The sequence below is a fragment of the Macaca nemestrina genome, chromosome 2 (assembly GCF_043159975.1).
Source record: "Macaca nemestrina isolate mMacNem1 chromosome 2, mMacNem.hap1, whole genome shotgun sequence".
In the NCBI taxonomy this organism is placed as follows: domain Eukaryota; kingdom Metazoa; phylum Chordata; class Mammalia; order Primates; family Cercopithecidae; genus Macaca; species Macaca nemestrina.
Window position 1 is genome coordinate 52,538,133 of NC_092126.1, and position 16,841 is coordinate 52,554,973.

At 37.2% G+C, this 16,841-nt stretch overlaps 1 protein-coding gene across 2 annotated transcripts in view; it reads left to right on the plus strand.

The window, feature by feature from the left end:
• Positions 1-16,841, plus strand: part of LOC105463675 (ring finger protein 13) — a 158,130-nt gene that overhangs the window by 131,107 nt on the left and 10,182 nt on the right. The window lies entirely within an intron of this gene.

Sequence of the window (16,841 nt, forward strand, 5' to 3'; positions counted from 1 at the left end):
ATTCATCCATTGATAGATACTTAGGTTGATTCCATATCTTGGCTATTGTGAATAGTGCTGCAGTAAACATGGAAGTACAAGTATCTCTTCAATATACTAATTTTCCTTTCTTTTGGACACATATCCAGCAATGGGATTGCTGGGTCATATGGTAGTTTCATTTTTACTTTTTTGAGGAACCTCAATACTGTTTTCCCTAGTAGCCATACTAATTTATATTCCCACCAGCAGCGCACGGGTGGTCCCCTTTCTCCCACCACATCACATGTTCCTCTTGCATCGTACAATACAGTCATCTCTTCCCAATAGTATCCAAAGTCGTAACTCATTCTGGCATCAACTCAAAAATCCAAAGTCTAAAGTCTCATCTGAGATTCAAGACACATTTCCTTCCACCTATTAGCCCGTAAAATCAAAAACAAATTCTTAACTTCCAAGATACAATGGTGGTGCAGGTATTAGGTAAACATTCCCATTCCAAAAGGGAGGAATTGGCCAAAAGAAAGGGAAATAGGCCCCACACAGGTCTGAAACCTAGCAGGGCAGACATTAAACATTAAAGCTCCAACATAATCTTTGACTCTGTGTCCCACATCCAAGGACACTGGTGCAAGGGGTGGGCTCCCACGGCCTTGGGAAGCTCCATCCCCATGGCTCTCACAGGTTGGAGTCTGGTGTCTATGCCTTTTCAATGCTGAGGGTGCAAGCTTCTGGTGGCTCTACCCTTCTTGGGTCTGGATGGTAGCAGCCCAGTTTCCATAGCTTCACTAGACTGTCCTGGTAGGGAGTCTGTGTTGGGGATCCAACCTCACATTTCCCCTCAATACTGTACTAGCAGAGTTTCTGTCTGGGGGCTACGTCCTGTGACAGACTTCTGCCTGGGACCCAGGCTTTCTAATACATCCTCTGAAATCTAGGTTGGAACCTGGCAAGCATTCTTTTCTTTTGAATACTGCACACCTACAGCCTTAATACCACATGGAAGCCACCAAGGATTACAGCTTGTGCTCCCCAGAGCAGTGCCCCAAACTGTACCAGGGTCCCTTTGGAGCTGAGGCTGGAGCTGGAGGAGCCAGGATGCAGGGAGCAGCCTCTTAAGATGGTGCAGGGCAGTGGCTCCCCAGGCCTGACCCACTAAACCATTTTTTCCTCCTAGGCCTCTGGGCTTGTGATGGGATGGGCTGACTTTTGAGGCTTTTTTTTTTTTTTTTAAATTGTCTTAGATATTAGCACTTGGCTCTCTTTTAGTAATGCTAATCAAAAGTGGTTGGTTCACAGCCCACTTGTATTCTTTTGAATGCTGCACACCTACAGCCTTGATACCACATGGAAGCCACCAAGGATTACAGCTTGCACTCTCCAGAGTAGCTATTGTAAATGAGATTACTTTCTTATTTTTCAGATTGTTTGCTGTTGGCATATACAAATGATACTGATTTTTGTATGTCGATTTTGTATCCTGCAACTGTACTGAATTTGCTATTAGTTCTAACGTTTCTTTTCTTTTTTCTTTGTTCTTTTTTTTTTTGAGATGGAGTCTAGCTTTGTCGCCCAGGCTGGAGTGCAGTGGTAAGATCTCGGCTCACTGCAACCTCCGCCTCCCAGGTTCAAGCAATTCTCCTGCCTCAGCCTCCCAAGTAGCTGGGACTACAGGTACCCACCACCATGCCCAGCTCATTTTTGTATTTTTAGTAGAGATGGGGTTTCACCATGTTGGCCAGTCTGGTTTCGAACTCCTGACCTCAAGTGATCCACCTGCCCCAGCCTCCCAAAGTGTTAGGATTACAGGCGTGAGCCACCATGCCCAGCCTCTAACAGTTTCTTGATAGAGTTTTCTTTGGTTTTTAAAATATACAATCATGTCGTCTGTGAACAAGGTTAATTTGACTTCTTCCTTTCCAGTTTGGTAGTTTTCAGCAGTGAAGCCATCCAGTCCTGGGCTTTTTCTTTGATGGGAGACTTTTAATTACTGTTTCAGTTTAATTACTTGCTATTGGTCTGTTCAGACTTTCTTTTTCTTTATGGTTCAGTCTCAATAGGTGCTACATGTCTATGAATTTGTCCATTTTTTCTAGGTTATCTAATTTGTTGGCATATAATTATTCATAAAATCTCTAATGATTCCTTATATTTCTAGTATATTGATTGTAATGTTTTTGTTTCATTTATACTTTGAGTGTTTTCTCTTTTTCTCGTTAGTCTAGCGAAAAGTATGTTGACTTTATCTTTTCAAAAAACAATTTTTTCTTTCAGTTATCTTTTGTATTTTTTCAGTCTGAATTTTATTTCTGCTCTGATCTGTATTATTTCTTTCTACTAATTTTAGATTTTGTTTATTCTTGTTTTTCTAGTTCCTTAAGGTGGATGGTTCAGTTGTTTATATGAAGGTTTTCTCCTTTTTTGATGGAGGTACTTATTGCTATGAACTTCCTACTTAGTATTGCTTTTGCTTGTCCCATAGATTTTGATGTGCTGTGTTTCCATTTTCATTAGCTCAAAAAAATTTTTATATTTCCTTTTTAATTTATTTATTGACCCATTTTTTTTTATTCAGGAGCATGTTTAATTTTCACATACTTATAGTTTTCAAAGTCCCCCCCCCGCCTTTTTTTTTTCTGAGACAGTGTCTCACTCTTTTGCCCAAAGCTGGAGTGCAGTTGCACAATCTCAGCTCAGTGCAGTATCAACCTCCCAAGTAGCTAGGCGGTCAGGCATGTACGACCACACCCAGCTAACTTTTTTGTAGAGATGAGGTTTTACCATGTTGCCCAAGGCTGGTCTCGAACTCCTGGACTCAAGTGATCTGCCTGCGTCAGCCTCCCAGATTGCTGGGATTACAGGCATGAACCACCACACTTGGTCCAAAGTTCCTCTTTAAAAAAGAATAAAAATCTAATTTTATTCTGCTGTGGTCAGAAAAGATACTTGTTACGATTTTGACTTTTTTGAGTTTGCTGAGACTTGTTTTTTCTCCTAATGTGATCTGTCCTGGGGAATGTTCCATGTGCTGATGAGAAGAATGTATATTTCACAGAGTTGGATGAAGTGTTCTGTAAATGTCAGTTATCATTATATAGTGATGCTTTTTGTCTTTTTTTATAGTGTTTGATGTTTATCTGATATAAATATAGCTATTATTGCTCTTTTTTGTTTTCCAATTGCATGGAATATCTTTTTCTACCCCTTTACTTTCAGTCTATGTGTCTTTATAGGTAAAGTGAGTTTCTTATCGGCAGCAGATCATTGGGTTCTGTTTTTCTATTCATTTAATCACTCTTTGTCTTTTAATTAGAACATTTAGTTCATTTACAGTGTTATTATTGGTAGGTGAGAACTTAAAAACTCCTGTCATTTTGTTGTTTGTTTTCTGGTTGTTTTGTAACTCTTCTTTTACTTTCTTTGTGTTTTTTTGTTTTTGTTTTTGTTTTTGTTTTTGTTTTTTGAGACAGAGTCTTGCTCTGTCACCCAGGCTGGAGTGCAGTGGCCGGATCTCAGCTGACTACAAGCTCCGCCTCCTGGGTTTACGCCATTCTCCTGCCTCAGTCTCTCAAGTAGCTGGGACTACAGGTGCCCGCCACCATGCCCGGCTAGTTTTTTGTGTTTTTTAGTAGAGATGGGGTTTCACTGTGTTAGCCAGGATGGTCTCGATCTCCTGACCTCGTGATCCGCCTGTCTCGGCCTCCCAAAGTGCTGGGATTACAAGCGTGAGCCACCGCGCCCGACCCTTCTTTTACTTTCTTTTCTTTCTTTCTCTTTCATCTTTCTTTATGATTGTGCAGATTTCTCTGGTAGTATGTTTTAATTCCTTGCTGTTTATTTTTAGTGTTTCCTATTATAGGTGTTTTGCTTTGTGGTTACTATGAGGCTTATAAAAAACATCTTATAAGTTATTTTGAATATATGAGAACTCAGTGTTGATCACAAAGAAAAAGACAAAAAACTTTACATTGTAATTTCATCCCCTGACACACATTTTGACCTCTTGTTGACACAATTTACATCTTTTTATATTGCCTGACTTTTAACAGATAGTCGTAGTTTTTATTTTGGTAGATTTAGTCTTCATACTAGAGATACCACAGTTACAATATTAGAGTATTCTAAATTTGTATACTTTTACCAATGACTTTTATAACTTCAGATATTTTCTTGTTGCATATTAGTGTCCTTTTGTTCCAGACTGAAGGACTACCTTTGACATTTTTTATAAGATGAATTCCTTCAGCTTTTGTTTGTTTTCAAAAGTCATTATCTCTCATTTATGGTCGAAGGATAGCTTTGCTGGGGACAGTATTCTCAGTTGGCAGTTTTTTGTTTTTTTTTCCTTTAGCTTTTTAGTATGTCATCCCACTCCCTTCAGGCATGTATGGTTTCTACTGGATGTCCATTAACAGATGAATTAGAGCTCTTCATATGTTATGCTTCTTCTTTTTTTCCTGCTTTTATGCTCCTCTCTTTGTTTTTGACTTTTGAGAATTTGATTATTGTATGGTCTTATTGGGGTTTAATCTATTTGGTAATCTTTGGCCTTCTGTGCCTGGATATTTATCTTTCTATAGATCTGGAAGTTTTCTGTTATTATTTCTTTAAATAAGCTCTCTACCCCTTGCTCTTTCTGAACTCTGTCTTGAAGGACAATGACTCTTAAATTTGCTCTTTTTGGGCTATTTTCTAGATATTACATGTGTTCTTCTTTTTTATTCTCCTATGTCTCCTCTCTTTATATATTTTCAAATTGTCTTTGAGCTCACCAATTCTTTCTTCTGCTTGATTAGTTCTGTTAAAACCCTCTCATGCATTTTCAGTTCAGCCAATGTATTTCACAATTCCAAGATTTCTATTTTTTTAATTTTTTAAATCTCTTTGTTAAATTTTTCTGGTAAGTTTCTAAAGTGTTTTACTCTGCTATCTTGGAGTTCCCCAGGTTTTTCCAAAATTGCTATTTTGAATTCTTGATCAGAGAACTTACACATCTTCATCTCAGGTTGGTAGGGTGTCACTGGCTCCTTGCTTTGTAAATTTGGGAAGGTCGTGCTTCCCTATTTGATGTTGTTTCTTACAGATGTACATTTATGTCTTCACATTGATTTGTTATTTATTCTAGTTTTTGCTGTCTCCCTTTGCTTGGTCTTTCAGGTATGGTTTGTTGCATTCTCTTAGACTTAGATCACTGCCTTCTTTTCAGCACTAGATGGCACCCTAAGCCCAGGTTTGCTTGGCTTTCACAAAAGTTCAGAGCACTGACCATCTAGGGTTAGGGGATGTTCCAAAGGGGATTCCCTGGCTGGGGTTGGTGGGGAAGGGAATTAGCTAGGAGTTTGTGCCCAGAGGACCCGTGGAATGTGCTTCCTACTGCTGCTGATCCACTGTCCCTCTGATTTGGCGTCTTCTTTGGCTGAGATAAAGAACAGCCCCAAGTTTCCTTTGCTGGAGTTGCTAGCCCTACTTCCACGTTTGTCCATAGCTGTCTTCAGATTTTCTCCCAACAGGCACTAGTAATGCTTCCTGTGGGTTAAGGCAGGAACAGCTTTCCTGCATAGTAACTTTAGACAGTGAGGAAACTGGCTCTCTACCTCAGTCTCAGTTTCTCCAGGATAGGAACCATAAGTCTTGGGAGACTTTTTTACTCAGTGCCTAATAACTTAAGGGAGGGGCATCATGAATAGAGAAGTCCGTTCTCTCTTCTGCTCATAATTTTTCTTTTCTTTGTGCCACCAAGGATTGTCACAGCCTCAGTTTTGAGTTCTGGAATATTAGTGGTGATAATGTTGTCACTGTATAGTTGTTTTTCATTTTCTGTATGGAAAAAATCAACTCAGATTGCTTCTACTCTGCCATTTTGGTAACACCACTGCATTTTACAAATTTTGATATGTTGTATTTTTATTTTCACATAGCTGAAAATATTTTAAAATTTCTCTTGAGATTTCTTCTTTGACCTACTTGTTATTCAGAAGTGTGTTTTTTAATCTCCACATGTTTTGGAATTTTCCAGCTATCTGTATTTATATATTTCTAGTTTAACTCCATTGTGGTCTGCATGGTAATATTGTAAGATTCTTAGTTTTTTAAAAAATTTGTTAAAGTATACTTTATGCCCCAGAATGTGGTCTCTCAGTGGATGAATGTTCCATGTAAGCTGGAAAGGAATGTATATTCTACTTCTTGTTGGATGATGAAGTAGTGTGTACGTCAGTTAAATCCAGTTGACTGGTGCTGTTGAGTTCACCTGTGACCTTACTTCTTTTCTGCCTGCTGGATCTATTTCAGATAGAGGGGTGTTGATGTCTCTAACTATAATAGCAGATTCATCTGTTTCTCCTTGCAGTTCTATCAGTTTTTGCCTTATATATTTTGGCAGTCTATTAGGTGCATACACATTAAATATTGTTTTTTATATATATATATATAATTTAAAAATTTTTTATTTATTTTGAGACAGAGTCTCACTCTGTTGCCCATTCTGGAGTGCAGTGGTGCGATCTCAGGTCCCTGCAGCCTCTGCCTTCTAGGTTCAAACAATTCTCCTCCTTCAGCCTCCCGAGTAGCTGGGACTATAGGCAAGGACCATCATGCCCGGCTAATTTTTGTATCTTTTAGTAGAGACGGGGTTTCACTATATTGGGCCAGGCTGGTCTTGAACTCCTGACCTCAAGTGATCCACCAGCCCCAAAAGTGCTGGGATTTCAGGCATGAGCCACCGTGCCCGGCCATATTGTTTTTTTTGTTTTTTTGTGTGTTTTTTTTGAGAATTGATCCCTTTATTATTATGTAATGCCTCTTTGTGATGATTTTTCTTGCACTGATGTCTGCTCTGTCTGAAAATATGCTTACTCCCACATTTTTTGGATTAGTGTTAGCGTGATATTTTTGTCAATCTCTTTACTTTTAATCTATGTGTCTTAATTTTTTTTACTTTATTAAAATACTGAGTTTTATTTCACTGTATATTTTTGCCTCCCCACCACTTCCATGTCTGACCACCACTACTACTATGTCCTGTCATAACATTCCATACATACTAAAAACCAAGCAAAGGGTGGAGTTCCATCTTTAAAAACTAAAGAGGCATTTTGGACAACACATTTTTGGCAACAGAGCCTGGACAACATTTATCAAACACAGTAGGGAAAGTTTTCACTCTGCATTATAAAAAGGACAGCCAGATATCAACTGTTACAGAAGTGAAATAAGATGGAACATTTTTAACAAATTGTTTAAACTATTTTCCTAAAGAGACTTCCTCCACTGCCAGATTTTGAATAGCTTCCTGGTCAGTCACCCGGAAGCATTCTTCACAAAATTGATGAACTGCTTGCATTTTAATGTCTTCTATAGAACTAGGTCCTTTTCGTGTTTTAGGAGTTTTTTCCTGTTTTTTGAAAGATTCTTGTCCTTTTGATCTTGGTGTTGATGGTTTTCAATCTTTTCCATTCTGATTTGTCTTTTGTGCATTTTTGGCTGGAGTATCTCATATAGATTTCCTCACTGGCACTTTTTCTTCAGTTTCCTCATCATCAAAATCATCATCCTCGTCATTTTCATCATCATCATCTTCATCAGCAGCAAGTTGTACTTTTTTCTGTGGAATCTTTCTACCATAAACTTACGGGTTTCACATCCTCCTCCTCTTCATCTCTTCTAACTCTGCATCTTCCTCCACAGCTACTAAGTGCTGTCCACTAATGTGCACTGGCCCTGAAGCACACTTCAACCGTAAGATCACTGGTGGTGTTATTTCAAGGCCCCCAAAGGAAACCATTGGCTTTACAGACATTTTCAAAGTTGCCAGTGTCACTTTAATTGGACTGCCTTCATAATTCATTGCCTCTGCTTCAACAATATGCAATTTATCCTTTGCACCAGTTCCTGAACTGACTGTTCTTAAAGATAACTGGTGCTCATTTTCATCATTATCCACCTTAAAGTGATAATCTTTGTTGGCCTTTTGTTCACAACTGAAAAGATAGTTCTGGGGCCTCAGGGGGCTCATGTTCATGTCCATCAAATCTTCCATGGGGTGGTGGCATGCACTTAGGTGGGAGAGGTGAACAAAGATAAACAACTACTGCTCCAGAGAACAGCCGCGCAGGACGGGAATCACGCCAGGGTATGTGTCTTCATATTTAAAGTGGGTTTCTTTTCAACAAAATCTAGCTGGTCTTATTTTTGGATCTGATCCACTCTGACAATCTGTCTTTTAATTAGCATATTTAGGACATAGATATTTAAAGTGATTATGAATATAGTTGAGTTAATATCTATTATATTTGTCATTGTTCTGTATTTGTTGCCCCTGTTTCTGTTTTTGTTTCAATCTTTTTTCACCATTTGTGGTTTTAATTAAGCATTTCATATGATTCCACTTTCCTTTCTTAGCATATTAATGTTATTTATGTGTGTGTTTTCTTTTTTAGTGGTTGCCCTAGAGTTTGCATTATACATTTACAACTAATCCAATTTGACTCTCAAATAACACTATACTTCTTTGTGGGTAGTGCAAGTTCCTAATAATAACAAAATATTCCTAATTTCTACCCTCCCTTATATCATTGCTGTTATTCATTTCACTTATATATGTTATACATTAATAGCATAATTGAATATATTATTACTGTTATTATTTTGAACGAACTGCTATTTGTTTGTTCACAAGTAAAATCAAGTAAGAATAAAAAAAGTAGGAGTTTTTATTTTACTTTTACTTATTTCTTCTCCAGGACTTTTCCTTTCTTTATGTAGATCTAAGATTTTGACCTATATCATTCTTCTTCTCTTTAAAGAACTTATTTTAACATATCTCGCAAGTCAGTTCTGTGGGCAAAAATTACCTCAAATTGTGTTTATAAAAGTTTTTATTTTTTCTTCACCTTTTTTTTGCTTGCATTTTTTATTGTAAAAAACACATAATAAATTTACAATCTTAGCCATTTTTAAGTGTACAGTTCAATAGTGTTAAGTATATTTACATTATCGTGCAACTGATCTCTAGAATTTTTTCATCATGTAACTTAAGACTTTGTACCCACTAAACACTAATTAAATTCCCTCTCTTCTCTCCAGCCCTTGCTAACCACATTTTTGCTGTTTATTTTCTACAATTTGACTACTTTAGATATTTCATATGAGTGGATTCATACAGTATTTGTTCTTTTGCAACTGGCATATTTTGCTTAGCATAATGCCCTAATGGTTCACCTGTGTTGTGGCACGTGACACAATATTCTTTTTTAAAAAAAATATATTTCATAATACTCCATTTTATGTATATACCATTTTTCCTTTTCCATCCATTGTCAATAGACATTTGGATTGTTTCCATTCTACCCCTTGTCTATTATAAATAATGCTTTTGTGAACATGGGTGAAAATTTATCTTTAAGATCCTGCTTTGAATTCTTTTTGGATATATATCCAGAAGTGGGATTGCTGAATCATATTCTAATTGTATTTTGAATTTTAGAAGTATCTCCTTACTGCTTGCTCTCTGTACTACCTGTACCATTTTACATTCCCATCACCAGTGCACAAGGGTTCTCCACATGCTGAACACTTACATTCTGCTCTTTTGATAGTGGCCATTCTAGTGAGTATGAGTTGATGTCTCATTGTTTTGATTTGCATTTCCCTGATGATTAGTGATGATGAGCATCTTTTCAAGTATTTATTGGCTATTCATATATCTTCTTTGGAGAATTTTCTATTCAAGTCATTTTCTCATTTTTAAATTTTTGTTTTGTATTTTTACTGTTGAGTTGTAGAAGTTCCTTATATAGTCTGGATATTAACCCCAAATCAGATACATGAGTTGCAGTTATTTTTGCCCAGTCCGTAAGTTGCCCTTTCACTCTGTCGATCATGTCTCTTTATGCACAAAAGTTTCTTGTAGTCCCATTTGTCTATTTTTTTCTTTTGTTGCCTGTGCTTATGGTGTCACTTCCAAGACATAATTCTCAAATCCAATATCCTGAAGTTTTTCCCCTATATTTTTTTCTAGGAGTTTCATAGTTTTAGGCCTTATATTTAGGTCTTTAATCCCTTTTGAGTTAATTTTATGTAAGGTGTAGGTTAAGGTCCAACTTATTTTATTTATTTATCTATTTATTTAGGCATGTGGATATCCCAGTTTTCCCATTACCATTTGTTAAGGAGACTGTCCTTTATTCACTGTGTCATCTTGGCATCCTTGTCAAAAGTCATTTGGCCATATATACAAGGGTTTATTCCTAGGCCGTAAATTCTGTTCCATTGGTGTATGTATCTAGTACCATACCATCTTAATTACAGTTGCTGTGTAGGATGTTTTGAAATCAGGGAGTATGAGTTTTCTAATTTTGTTCTTTTTCAAGATTGTTTTGGCTATTTATAGTCCCTTGAGAATTTCAGGATGCTTTTTTTCTCTTTCTGCAAAAAATGTCATCAGTATTTTGATAAGGATTACATTGAATCTGTAGATCACTGTGGGTAGCATGGATAGTTTGACAATGTTAAGTCTTTCAATCTATGAGCCTGGAATATCTTTCCGTTTATTTCTATCTTCTTTGATTTTCTTGTGGCAGTGTTCAGTTTGTAGTGTGGAAACCTTTTACCTTCTTAGTTGAGCTTATTTGTAAGTATTTTATCCTTTTTGTTGCGATAAATGGAATTGTTTTCTTAATTTCCTTTTTTTTTTTTTTTACAGCTCCTTTGGTTGAGGGATAATTTCCTTTGTGAATTGATTGTTAGTGTATAGAAATGCAATTTTTGAATTTTGCTTTTGCATCCTGTAACTTTGCAGAATTTACTGATTTTAACAGCTTTTATGGAACATGTCATCTGTGAAGGGAATTAATTTTACTAATTTTCCAATCTGTATGTTTTCTATTTCATTTTCTTGTCTAATTGCTCTGGATAGACCTCCTAGTACTGTGTTGAATAGTAGTGGTGAGTGTGGGCATCCTTGCTTTATTCCTGCTCTTAGAGGGAAAGTTTCAGTCTTCTTTTGTTGACTATGATGTTAAATGTAGCCATCTCATATATGGCTTTTATTATGCTGGGGTAGTTTTTTTCTATTCCTAGTTTATTGAGTGTTTGTATCATGAGATTGTTGGATTTTGTCTGCATCAATTCAAATGATCATCTGGTTTTGTCCTTCATCTTGTTAATGTGGTGTATTAAATAGGATTATTTTCATATGTTAAACCTTCCTTTCGTTCCACAAATAAGTCCCACTGGTCATGGTGTATAATCCTTCTAATATACTGTTGAATTCAGCTTACTAGTATTTTGTTGAGGATTTTCACATCAGTATATTTAAGGGATATTTGCCTGCAGTTTTCTTTTCTTGTGTCTCTCATTTTGGTGTTAAGGTAATTCTGACCTCATAGAATGAGTTTGGAAGTGTTGCAGTTCTTTCAGAGAGTTTCTGTTTTGATTCCTTCGAAGAGTTTGAGAAGGATTAGTGTTAGTTCTTATTTAAATATTTGATAGACTTCTCCAATGAATCTATCTGGTCCTGGCCTTTTTTGTTGGGAGGTTTTTAATTACTGTTTCAATTCTTTACTAGTTATAGGTATGTTCACATAGATTTCTTATTTCTTCATGATTTAGTATTGGTTGGCTTCATGTTTCTAGGAATTTACCCATTTCTTCTAGATTATCTGGTTTCATTGTAATTTAATAGTAGCCTCATACTTCTTATTTCTATAACATCAGTTGAATGTCTTCTCTTTTGTTTGTCATTTTAGCTATTTCAATCTCCTCTCCATTTTAATTATTGCAGCTAAGGATTTGCTAATTTTGTTCATCTTCTCAGAATACCAACTGTTGGTTTTGTTGTATTTTTTCTATATTTTTTCCTATTTGTTTCATTTATCTCTGCTCTAAGCTAGTTGTGAATTTAGCTTATTTTTCTTTATTCCTTTAAGTGTAAGGTTAAGTTGTTGATTTGAGGTCTTTCTTCCTTTTTAATAAAACTTTCCTCTTAATACTGTTTCTGTTCCATTCCATCAGTTTTGGTATGCTGTGTTTTCATTTTCATTTATCTCCAGATATTTTCTAAATTCCCTTGTGATTTCCTATTTGACCCATTGGTTGTTTAAAACTGCATTGTTTAATTCCCATACATTTGTGAATTTGCCTGTTTTTTTGTTTTTGTTTTTTGGTTTTTTTGGCTATTGATTTGTAGTTTCATTGTGCTGAGGATGGAGAATTTATTTGTATGACTTCAATCTTCTTACATTTAAGGCTTTTTTTGTGGTCTAACATGTAGTCTCTCTTGGAGAATATTACATGTGCACTTGACAAAATGTGTATCCCCTGTTGTTGGGTGGAGTGTTCTGTTTATGTTTGTTAGTTCCAATTGGTCTAAAGAGTTATTCAAGTCATCTGTGTCTTCTGTTTGATCTTCTGTCTGGTTTTCTATTCTTACTGAAAGTGGGGTAATTGAAGTCACCTGTTAGTATTATGTTGCTGCTCATTTCTTCCTTCAATTTTTTTTTTTTTTTTTAAGGTGGAGTTTCCCTCTTTTGCCCAAGCTGGAGTGAAGTGGTGCAATCTTGGCTCACTGAAACCTCCTCCCCCTGGACTTAAGCAATTCTTCTGCCTCAGTCTCCTGAGTAGCTGGGATTATAGGCATCTGCCACTACACCTAACTAATTTTTTATATTTTTAATAGAGATGGGGTTTCACTGTGTTGGCCAGACTGGTCTCCTGACCTCCGGTGATCCACCCGCCTCAGCCTCCCAAAGTGCTGGAATTACAGGCGTGAGCCATCGCACCTGGCCATCTTCCTTCAGTTCTGTCAGTGTTGCTTCACATATTTGACTGCTTTGATGTTAGATGTGTATATATTTATTGTTATATCTTTTTGGTGAATTTACCATTGTATCATTATATAATGTCCCGCTTTTTCTCTTATGATAGTTTGTTTTCCTTAAAGTCTATTCTGTTCGATATATGTATGGCCGCTCCTGCTCTCCAGTTTCTCATTTGCATAGAATATCTTTTCCACCTTTTCACTTTTAGCCCATGTGTATTTTTTGTTTATTTGTTTGAGAAGGAGTCTCGCTCTGTCGCCCTGGCAGGAGCACAGTGGCGTGGTCTCGGCTCAACTGCAACCTCCACCTCCTCAGTTTCAGCAGTTCTCCTGCCTCAGCCTCCCGAGCAGCTGGGATTACAGGTGCACGACACCGTGTCCAGCTAATTTTTTGTATTTTTAGTAGAGACAGGGTTTCACTATGCTGGCCAGGCTGGTCTTGAACTCCTAACCTCATGACCCGCCAGCCTCGGCCTCCCAAAGTGCTGGGATTACAGGTGTGAGCCACCGTGCCTGGCTCCCATGTGTTTTTAGATATAAAGTGATTTTCTTGTAGGCACCTTATCATTGGATCTCATATTTTTTAGCCATTCAATGTCTTGGTATGTTTGATCTTTTTACATTTAAAATAATTACTGACAGGAAAGGACTTATTATTACTTTAGTGTATTTAATCCTTTTATGTTTAAAGCAATTACTGATAGGAAAGGACTTAGTATTACTTTTGTTCATTGTTTTTTGTCTGTCTTACAGCTTTGTCTTTCCTCTCACTGTTTTTTGTTGATTTTTTCTAGTGACGTTTTGATTCCCTATTTCCCTTTGTATATATTCTACAGATATTTTCTTTATGGCTACCCTTGCAATTCCATAAAACATCTTAAAAGTTCTAACAATCTATTTTAAACTGACATTTTAAATATTTAAATATTTCAAACTGATAAATTAACTTCAATCACGTATAAAAACCATGCTCCTTTACCTGTCTTTCTGCCTCCTGTTTTGTTATTGATGACTCAAATTGCATGTTTTTACATTGCTTATTTAATATAGATTATTACTTTTTATGCTTTTAGAAAAATTCTGGGCCAGATGCAATGATTCATGGCTGTAATCACAGCACTTTGGGAGGCCAAGGTGGGCGGATCACTTGAGTTCAGGAGTTTGAGACCAGCCTGAGCAACATGGCAAAACCCCATCTCTACAAAAAACACAAAAATTAGCCAGGCATGGTGGTGAGTGCCTGTGGTCCCAGCTACTTGGGGGACTGAGGCAAGAGGATGACTTGAGCCTAGGAGGTGAAGGTTGCTGAGAGTTGAGATCATGCCACTGCACTCCAGCCTGGGTGACAGAGCCAGACCTTGTCTAGAAAAAAAAAAAAAATTCTATACCAGATTTATAAGTGATTTACTCACCTACATTACAATACAGGATTCTGTATTTTTCTGTATATTTACCTGGGACTTATGTTTTTATTAATATATGGTTTTATGTTCCTGTTTATCAGCTTTTCACTTACTTGTAGGTGCTTTTTTAGAATTTCCTATAGAATAATGGTGATAAACTCCCTCAATTTTTATCTGAGAAAGTCTTAATTTCTGTTTTTGTTTGTTTCGAAAGGGCACTTTTGCTAAACATAGCATTCTTGATTGGCACCGCTTTTCTTTTGAATACATCATCCGACTTCCTAGCCTGCAGGATTTCTGCTAAGTCTGCTGAGAATCTAGTGTGAGCTCCTTTACATGTACTGAGTTGCTTTTTTTTGTTTGTTTGCTGCTTTCAAGATTTCTGTCACTAGACAGTTTAATTATGATACAATGGTATGTCTCAGTGTAGATCCCTTAGATCCCTTTAAATTTAATTGTGGTTGGATTTATCTGAGATTCTTGAATTCGTATATCCATATTTCTAACCATTATTTCTTCAAATAGGTCCTCTACCCTTTTCTTTCTTCTCCTTCTGAGGTTCCCATAATGCATGTTTTCTTCTATTTGATGCTATCCCAGAAGTCCCTCAGATTCTCTTCATTTTCCTTCATTCTTTTTTTCTTTTTTGCTCCTCTTCTTTTCTTTTTCTTCTTTTTTTGGGATTTATCCTGCTTGATGTTCTCTGAACTTCCTGGATCTGTGGTGGGATCTGAAACCAATTTCAGGAAATCCCCAGTCATTGTTACTTTATTTATTGCTTCTGTTCTTTTCTCTTTTAATTTTCTTGATGTTTCCATTATGCATATGCTGCATTTTCTGTAGTTGTTCCACATTCTTGAATATTATTCCATTTTTTCCGTCTTTTTTCTCTTTGCTTTTCAGTTTTGTAAGTTTCTACTGACATGTCCTTAAGCTCAAAGATACTTTCCTCAAGATGTGTCCAGTATACTAATGAGCTAATCAAATGCATTCTTCATTTTTGTGTTTTTGATCTCTAGCACTTCTTTTTAATTCTTTCTCAGAATTTCCATCTCTTTGCCTACATTATCCAGCCATTGTTGCATGTTGCCTAATTTTTCCACTAGCACCCTTAGGATATTAACGGTCGTTGTTTTAAATTCCTGATCTGATAATTCCAACATTCCTGCCATATGTGAGTCTGTTTGTGATGCCTGCTCTGTCTCTTCAAGCTGTGTTTTTGCCTTTTAGTATGCTTTGTAATTTTTTGTTGAAAGCTGGACATGATGTACTGGTTGAAAAGAATTGCAGTAAATAGGCCATTAGTCATGTAGTAGTGAGGCACAGGGGAAGGGGAAGCATTCTATAATTTTATGATTATATCTGAACCTTTTTTTACACTTAGGACAGAATGAAGCTGTCACTCTGGTACCCAGGCTAGAATGCAGTGGCATAATCTTGACTCACTGCAGCCTCCACCTCCTGAGTTCAAGCCATCCTCCTGCCTCAGCCTCCCAAATAGCTGGGACTACTGGCATATACCACCATGCCTAGCTAATTTTTCTTTTCTTTTTTTGGGGGGGGGTAGAAATGGGGTCTCTCTCTGTTGCCCAGACTGGTCTTGAACATCTGGAATCAAGCACTCCTCCCACCCCAGCCTCCCAAAGTGCTGGGATTACAGATGTGAGCCACCACACTTGGCCTGTCTCAGTCTTTAAGTGAGCCTGTGGCCCTAGGGTCTGAACTTCACAAGTGCTCCTCACTTCTTTTCCCAGATGGCTGGAGGGAGGTATCTTCTGTTCCACGTAGGTTAGAGCTGACTGGAGTTGGTTATTTTTGCCCTTTCCCCAGGTCAGTTAGATTCAAAACCATAGCAGATTATGATCTGGTAAAATAGTCTTCCTTGGGGGAAGGCCTTGTTTAGAACATAATGCTTCTCCCGACCACCCCTAATACCTGAGGGGATTTTTCCTGGTAGAGCTCCAGGAGGTAAAACTCACAAAAGCATTGGGTCCCCTGGAAGTTTTTTAACTCTCAGACTTGTCCACACTGAGTCTCTGGCAATTTGTTTATTACCGTTCAGGCTTTGCTACCAGTACTGGTTCTTGTAGTGGTTTTCTACTCAGGGTTTCTGCTAAGTTGTGACTGTATATCTGCTGTCTGTCAGAAAAGGGAATGCTTCTCAGCTCTTCTAAAGGAATACTTTTCAGAAGGCCCACAAAGCAGTGAACTGAGGATGCAAGTTGGGTGAGGAATTACTACCATGGCTATGGTTCCTAAGAAATCAGTGCATTCATGAGTTATTTGAAAAGGAACTGTTTTATTACCTCATGTCCAGAGATAAAGATCCTAAGGTCTGTACTGTAATAGCTTTGACTGAAGGAGACTGACAGTTGGTGTTATAGGTTGATTTGTATCATGGCACTCTTATCATTTGCCTGTAGCTGTAAATGCTTAGGAGAACCATGCTTTAGTCCACCCTTGCCTCTCTCCACTGAAGTCGGTGTTGTTTGTACTATATGGGTTATTTGGGAGTAAGTTGGTTTGGGATGGGCATTGCACCAAATTAAAATTTGATAATTTCACATTTTAGGTCTTATAAGCATGTAACACATACTATTATGTCGTATGAAAGCAAACTGTGTACTTTGCATATATGAATT